Raw genomic sequence first — 8,464 nt, 5'->3', positions numbered from 1 at the left:
AAATCACTTATTCAATAAGGGATTAATATCCAAAATATACATGGAACTCATGCAACTCAATAATAGAAAACAAACAATTACATTAAAAATGGGCAGAGGTAAGGCACCTGGGTAACTCAGTCGGTTAAGTGTCCAACTCTTGATTTCAGCTCAGGTCATGATCTGAGGGTTATGAGATGGAGCCCCGAATCGGCCTCCCTGTTGGGCGTGGAGCCTGCTTAAGATTCTCTCTCTCCCTTTCCCTCTGCCCCTCCCCTATCTCTGTCTGTCTGTCTCTCCCTCTGTCTCTCTCAAAAAAATAGGCAGAGGATCTTAATAGTCATTTCTTCAAAGAAGAAATACAGATAGCCAATAGGTACATGCAAAGATGCTCATCATCACTGACCATCATGCAAATGCAAATCAAAACCACAATGAGATATCGCCTCCCACCTGTTAGAGTGGTTATTATCAAAAAGACAAGACATAACCAAGTGTTAACAAGGATATGGAGAGAAGGGGACACTTGTGTGCTGTTGGTAGCCATGTCAGTTGGTGTAACCACTGTGGAAAACTATTGGAGGTTACTCAAAAAGTTAAAAATAGGACTACAATATGATCCAGTATTTCTGCTTCTGAGCATTTATCCAAAGAAAATGAAAACACTAATTTGAAAAGATACATTCACCACCATATTTATTGCGGCATTATTTACAATAGTCAAGATATGAAAACAACCACATGTCCATCAATGGATGGATGCATAACAAATTGTGATTATATATTCAGCCATTGTGAGATATATATAGATATATATATGTATTCAGCCAATTGTGATATATTTTCAGCCATAAAAAAGAATGGAGCCTTGTCATTTGTGACAACATGGATGAATCTTGAGGGCATTACACTGAGTGAAATAAGTCAAACAGAGAAAGACAAAAAATACTATATAATCTCACAGGTGGAATCTAAAAAAACTGACAAAAACAAGCAAATGAACAAAAACACAAGCTCCTGGATACAGAGAACAGATTGGTAGTTGTCAGGGAGGGATGGGAGGAGTGGTGGTGGTGAGGGGTGAACAAAATGGGCGAAGGAGCTCAAAAGGTGTAAACTTCCAGTTGTAAAATAAGATGAAAACAGAGAGGGAGACAAACCATAAGAGACTCTTAACTCTAGGAAAGAAACTGAGGGTTGCTGGAGGGGAGGTGGATGGGGGGATGGGGTAACTGGTTGATGGGCATTGAGGACACTTGATGTAACGAGCACCGGGTATTGTATGGAACTGATGAATCATTAAATTCCACCCCTGAAACCAATAATACAGTACACGGTAACTAAATTAAATTTAAATAAAAAATTTAAAAAATAAAATAAGTCATGGGGATGTAATGTACAGAATGATGTCTGTATTTAATAATGCTTTAATGCATAGTTGAAAAAAGCTAAGAGAGTAAATCTTAAAAGTCCTCATCACCCAAAAATAATTTTTATAACTATGTATGGTGACTAATGTTCCCTAGACTTATAGTGGTGATCATTTCTTAACATACCCAAATATTAAATCATGGTGTTTCACCTGAAATAGCATAATGTTATATGTCAATTATAACTCAATAAAATAAAATAATTGGCAGCAAAAAAAACTTAAATAAATACGTAAATAAAATGGCTTTCAGTGGGTTTATGTGGACCTTAATAATGTTTGTGTCAAGGATTACCTAAGGAAAATAAAGAGGGGTATCCTGATTCAACCCTAACGGATATATTGCAATTCAATTCTGGCACTAATCACCTCAAGTTAGTACAGATTTCACCACTCAAAGCCTTGGTCTTGAACATGACTGCCCCCACTTCAGACACCAGCCACAATTTCAAGGAGTCCCCAAGCCACTAACACTTCTAGTCAACTGTCCATAAATGTGAAGGTTCCCACAAACCCCCTCAGTTTCAGTAATTCAACAGGACAACTCGCGAGATTTAAGAAATCTTATTCCCACATCTTATTGATGTGGGAAACAAAGGCAGAAGAAAAATTATTAAATTTCCTTACTACCTACAGCCCATTGACAAAGTCTTGGAAACAGGCAGAGTGACATTCCTCTAGTGAGTCAACTGCCTCGATGGTAACACTTTGCTAGGGGCAAAAGGCAATTCTAGCCCGAACCCCACACGCCCAGGATCCTGTAAGTCTACTTTAACATATGAAAATTCCTTTGGAAACTTCCTTTATCTCCAAACCCCCCAAGATACGTGTTGGCAATCATCCCCCAAGCATATGGCCCACCGATATACATCTGAAGGGTCTCATGACTAAGGTTTTATTAGACAGTAATAAATAACATTTTCCCAACAATAACTAGCCCCTCAAGGTCCTGGAAACCTTACTTCCAAAATCCCTTAGAGACTTATGCTATCTCAAACCCCTCCCAACCTGAAAGTATATAATGGTCCACTCCTCATAACCACAGTGCAGCTCTTCCTATCCCCATGCTTTAGTAAAACCACCTTTTTGTACCAAAGACATCTCAAGAGTTCTTTCTTGAATTCTTATGTTTTATATCTTATGTCCTAATGTCTTTCCTACATCACTCGTGATAACAGTTTTATTATAAAGGACACAACTCAGAGATATTCAAATAATGAGATACAAAGCTAGGACTGGGTGGGTCACAAACATGAAGCCTCGTGTCCTCTTTCAAGGAATCAAGGTATATCACCTTCCCAGCACATCAGTGGATTCACCAACTTGTAACTTCACTGAGCTACAGTGTTCCGAATTGTTATGAGGTTTCATTAAATGGGTGTAATTAATTAAATCATTGCCCAAGTAACTGAACTCAATCTCCAGCCATCTTCCCTTCCCCAAAGGTCAGCCAGCTGAAAATCCCAACCCTGTTTTGGTCTTTCTGGTGACCAACCCCCAGTCTGCAGACCTAAGGGTCAATCATTAGCATAAACTCAGTGATCCAAGGGGCTCATGAATAACAAAGACACTTCTACTTGAGAAATTCCAAAGGTTTTAGAAGCTCTGTACCAGGAACGGGAGACAAAGACCAGACAAATTTTTTCTTACTCAACAAAGGGTGAGGGAGGAGAGAAGCAAGCAGTAAGCCTTTGAAAAGGTGAAGTACCCTAGATCAGTGCTTTTCAAACTTGGTGTTATGACCCATTGGTGAATAGAAAACACAATTTAGTTCACTGTGAACCAGTATTACTGATAATGGAACAGAACAGAAAATATCAGATCATATCATGTCCAGTAAGGCTGTTATTTTCTGAATTTTTTCTTTAGATAGATATAGATATACAGCTAGACATAGATGTAGTCTGTTAGACATATATACACAAACATACCTATATATGCACTTATATAAATATAAAACGGATTTTTACTGTGGTTTAAGATCAGAAACATTTAAGGCCAATGCCCCAAATGAACAAATAACATTTCAGATAACATTAGATATTTTTAAGGTCTCTTGTGAGTTGCAGTGTCACATCGTTTTATTCATATTTTCTTTTCAGTATCAATTACTATTAGGACTTTAATAAACATTTTAGTTAGCATACGAGTTATTTGAAAATAATTCCGCTCATATGATGAATTGTCCTTATTTCTCTTGTTAAAGCAAACGCTTACTACAATATCTATGTTAATTTTTTGTTTTACAACCCAGTCAAGGAGCTGAAAGTTGTAAATCCACTCTGCTCCTTGGAAATGTGGCCACTTAATCATCAGAATAAGAAATTTTCAGCCAAGAATTCTCCCAAGAAAGAGTTCCTATTGAATTATAGTGCTGTAATGGTGTACATTTCCAGATTTCCTATATTAATTGAATCCCTTTCACAACTGCTTGGTCTATGGGAACGTTAATTCAATACGTTATAGGTATTTATTGTTCTAGGCCCCATGCTGGGCACTGGGGATAGAGCAGCAAAAAGGCAGACGTGGTGTCTGCCAGATGCAAGTTTTATAAACAGAGGCAACAAGGCTGACCAGGGCAGTGAGAGAGGCCACCTTGAAGAAGCTATGGTTGACATGTGAAGGTTGGCACTGCAGAGAGAGCAGCCCTGGGTCCCAAGACAAGAGAGAGCCAAAGAGATGGAAAGGGCCACAGTGTAACCGGAGGGGGAGATAGCAAGAAGAGAGGCAGTAAGAGATGAGGCCTGAGACAGGCAGGAACCAGGTTTTAAAAAATGTAAAAGCCACCTTATACATTATAAACATTATTTAAAATCCCGTTCCTATAGAGCGATTAGAATTTTCCATTTGATAACTTTTCTAAATAGTACTATGGGACAAAGTAGAGAATTATGCAAATTACTTTTGACCTTGAGTTTCATATGTATGAACACTCACAGTCTAGTGGAAGATGGCCAAGCTAATTCACATAGGGTAGGGCTCTGGGAAAAGAACTGGGAGAATTTTGAAGACCGGATTGAAGAACACCTTCAGAATGGCTGGTCCTTCTAGAAATAAGAGCCAAGGAGAACATTTAAATTTGAAGGTAGACAAAGAAAACAGTAAAAGCAGAAAGCAGGAGGTGCCTGGGTGGCTCAGATGGTTAAGCGTCTGCCTTCCGCTTAGGTCATGATCCCAGGGTCCTGGGATGGAGCCCCCACCCTCCTTGCTCAGCGGGGAGGCTGCTTCTCCCTCTCCCTCTGCCTGCTGCTCTGTGCTCTCTACCTCTCTGTCAAGTAAATAAATAAAATCTTAAAAAAAAAAAAGCAGAAAGCAGAAGATAGAGAAACAAATTACATTTTTTTTAAAGACTTATTTATTTTAGAGAGAGAGCACAAGCAGGGGTTAGGGGCAGAGGGAGAGAGGGACTCTCCAGCAGGCTCCCACTGGGTGCAGAACCCTACATGGGGCGCGATCCCAGGACCCTGAGATTATCGGCAGCCAAAATCAAGAGTAGGATGTTTAACCAATTGAGCCACCCGGGTGCCCCCGAATTACATTTTAAAAGTTGCAGCAGCTGCCACTGTTTCAAAAGTTTATGTTTTTCCCTTCATTTGCTGTCCACAAAGTATACATACCAAAATTCAGCTCCAGGGGCGCCTGGGTGGCACAGCGGTTAAGCGTCTGCCTTCGGCTCAGGGCATGATCCCGGCGTTATGGGATCGAGCCCCACATCAGGCTCTTCCGCTATGAGCCTGCTTCTTCCTCTCCCACTCCCCCTGCTTGCGTTTCCTCTCTCACTGGCTGTCTCTATCTCTGTCGAATAAATAAATAAAATCTTAAAAAAAAAAATTCAGCTCCATTTTACATTTTAGCACAAGGTAATAATTAACACATGACTGGTACAGTTAATTTAGGCTGAGGGATTGCAAGTCTAAAATGTCCTTTTCTCACACCTGTTTTGCTTCATCTATCATAATAGTAGTATTTTTAAAAAGGACCAACGTGTGGCACTGAATCATTTCTTAACATTATAAAAATAGAGCCTAGTACTTGGAGACAAGAGTCGTAGGCCCCAAATTTGACTTAAAATAAAATTCCCACTTTTTTTTTAAGATTTTATTTATTTATTCGACAGAGATAGAGACAGCCAGAGAGAGAGGGAACACAAGCAGGGGGAGTGGGAGAGGAAGAAGCAGGCTCCCAGCGGAGGAGCCTGACGTGGGGCTCGATCCCATAATGCCGGGATCGCGCCCTGAGCCAAAGGCAGACGCTTAACCGCTGTGCCACCCAGGCGCCCCAAAATTCCCACTTTTAAAATCTAAGAGATTAGTTAACATTTTGTATTCTCTCGTATAGGTTTTTGGAGACCTTTCAGATGTTTAAATAGATTTTAAATGAATTCTGATGATGTGCATTTTGCCTTGAGATACTTACTTATGTCATTCATAGTCATGCATTTCCATTTTTAAAATAGCATCTTCTTTTCATTTTGCCTTTTCTTCAAAAGTTAGAAATAATTTTATTCCTAGAAAACTTCTACCCTAAAAATGTTATGCCATATGTATATTCTGTCACTGAATTATCTGGGACTCCTTTGATTGTAAGTTGAGAGAAACCCAGCTCAAATTAATTTAAAAGAAAAGGGGGGTTTTTATTGGCTCACACCCCTACACCCCATGAACTTAAGTACAACAAGAATTAAAGACTATGATCTATCTGACAGTTACCTCTGTCTCTTGTTTCTGATTCCCTCTCCGAGTTCTCTGAAGCTGCCAGGGACCCACCTATAGCACGCATCCTAATAGTTTTGCAACCAGGGAGGAAAGTGGTCTCTCCCCAGATCAGTTGTGAAAAACTCCCTAGGTGAGAATTCTGATTAGCCCGCCCCTTGTCATGGGATAATCTCTGGCCCAGTTACTGCACAGGACGAGGGGCTGTCCTTCCATGACTGGTGGCCACTGAGAACTAAGTGGATTGAAGGAATGCTTTGGAGGGGAAAAAGGAGTCATAAGCAGAAATAAATGTTAACTGAAGTTACAGACACGAAAATGTAAACAGAAACCTATATGAGAATAAAATTCATCATTTTAAATCAAACGTATCTTCTTCCATCAAAAAGTCCCTTTAACATACCCAGGATATTGACATCACGTTTTTGTGTTTGTCTCTTCCACTGAGTGGCAAACTCTCCAAAGAACCAAGTATATGATATTCAGATTCATAATGCTGGTGTCTCCCTTCGTTCCTGGAACATAGCAGATGATCAAGAAATGTTTTTGAACCAACCAGACAAATATTCATTAAAATCACTCGCAGACAGCCAGAAAAGCATGAGCTATATGTGAACATATGCCTGTTCACAACTGCAATTCTGAACACCCCCCAAGACAAACACATACAGACACACACACACACACACACACAACACTCCCTTACTAATCTTCAAGATTTTTTTAAATTATAGGATAATAGGTAGTATGTAGAAACTGTGATGATTACCCAAGCAATCTATTCATTATTCACCCCTTCTTCCTGGATCCATAGCGAAATCACTTTTCTCCGTCTCCCTTATATTTGAGTGTGGTCACGTGATGAGTTCTGACAAGTGGAAGTTATATACGTGCTGGTACAGGGCTCCTCAGTATTCTGTTCCTCCTTTCTGTCTGTTGGAATCCAGATGAACCAAACCTCAACCATGCGGCTGATGACATCGCCTCAGGAAGCGGTGAGATCACACAGCGGCGGAAGTCTGGATGGCTGAGTGACCACACTGAAAATGAAAGCACACAGGAGAGGAAGGGAAAAAGTGGATATAAAAGTGCAGGAAACTGCATGCAGAAAATAAGCTTGCATTGGAACTGAGGAATAAGATGTTTCCGGTTTACAGAAGCATCTGGCATTTGTAGAGTGTGTAGGAGACAGAGAGAGAGAACTGGAGAGGTGCATTGAAGAACTTGTTGGTTTTGCTTACATTTCCTTTTGACTTTTCTTTGACAATTTAATACTTAAAATATTTTTAAAATATTTTTAAATCATTCTTGGCCATCGTACTCGTATTAACTTAAAATGTGATAGCAAGTCAATGGCTGGGCCCTGGCAGTAGTCAAATTAAATCAGCTTATACTTATGACCGTGAAAACTGAATGAATATCTTTTTCCCACTGGAATTGAAATTATTAAATTGCTCTTGAAGTTCCAGTTTTATTCTACTGGCAAAGAAGATTGTTAAGCCAGTTCTTGGGCAAAGTGTAGTAATAAAGGTATTGAATGAGCATGCTTACAAATATCTATAGAAGTGCATAGGGCTGGGAAGTAAATTAGAAAATGGAGATACTACTCTATCTTTTAATTGTCATTGACCACAATCTTTTTGTTTACTTTGCTTCAAATTTTTATTTTGAAAAATTTCCAACCACCGAAAGTTGTAAACACAACAGTTGTAAACAGTACAGTACAGTAAACAGTACAGTAAACACTAATATTTCCCTCATCTAGAGTCATCCTGTGTCAACATTGGATTGCTTTCCCTGTCTCTTCCGATCTGTCTCAAAAATGTCCTCCTGCAATGTCTGTTTTCTTCTAGAGGATTACATTTTTCCTTTCATAATTAAATTAAAAATGTACCTCGCATAGATTTTTATGTATAATGTGATAGGGTTCAAGATTCATTTTTTAGTGTAGATGTCAGTGCTCTGTTGCTTAATGCTATTTTCTGGGCTATAAACCCTCTTTTTCTATCTCCTTTGTGATGCTGGGGCGTGGAGGGGACTCAATAAAGCCCTGTCTCCTTTGCCACCCTGCTCCCTGTCACATCCACCGGTAGGAAACCATGGAGGGAGACTGGAAGTTTGGGATGGGCCGGAACATGCTCTCTTCTGTTATCCCTGTTAGCGTCACTCAGCAATGACCCTCATCTCAATAATGGCCCTGTTTTCAGTAGCAGTTGTTCTGGTTTGTAGTTATTTCTATACCCCCAGAAGCAGTCTCATTGTGCCCTGTCAGGGAAATCAGCACCGCCAGCTGGTACCCCATCCTCTGAGATCTGGGTCCCCACTCTGATGGACCTCTCTTCCA

At 39.9% G+C, this 8,464-nt stretch overlaps 1 long non-coding RNA gene across 2 annotated transcripts in view; it reads right to left on the bottom strand.

Moving 5' to 3' along the window:
* Positions 1-660: 660 nt before the first annotated feature.
* Positions 661-8,464, bottom strand: part of LOC123001987 (uncharacterized) — a 32,645-nt gene continuing 24,841 nt past the window's right edge. The window contains exons 2-5 of one of the 2 annotated variants that reach the window (XR_008957862.1): positions 6,890-7,160; positions 6,524-6,635; positions 5,026-5,203; positions 661-4,455 (exon numbers count right to left, since the gene is read on the bottom strand). This is a non-coding gene — a long non-coding RNA (uncharacterized LOC123001987). Of the gene's footprint in view, positions 4,456-5,025; positions 5,204-5,528; positions 6,636-6,889; positions 7,161-8,464 lie in introns of those variants that run through there. The other variant, XR_006411416.3, reaches the window with a different exon arrangement.

This window comes from Ursus arctos, unplaced genomic scaffold (genome assembly GCF_023065955.2).
Source record: "Ursus arctos isolate Adak ecotype North America unplaced genomic scaffold, UrsArc2.0 scaffold_6, whole genome shotgun sequence".
In the NCBI taxonomy this organism is placed as follows: domain Eukaryota; kingdom Metazoa; phylum Chordata; class Mammalia; order Carnivora; family Ursidae; genus Ursus; species Ursus arctos.
This window is presented reverse-complemented; position numbering and strand designations above follow the sequence as displayed.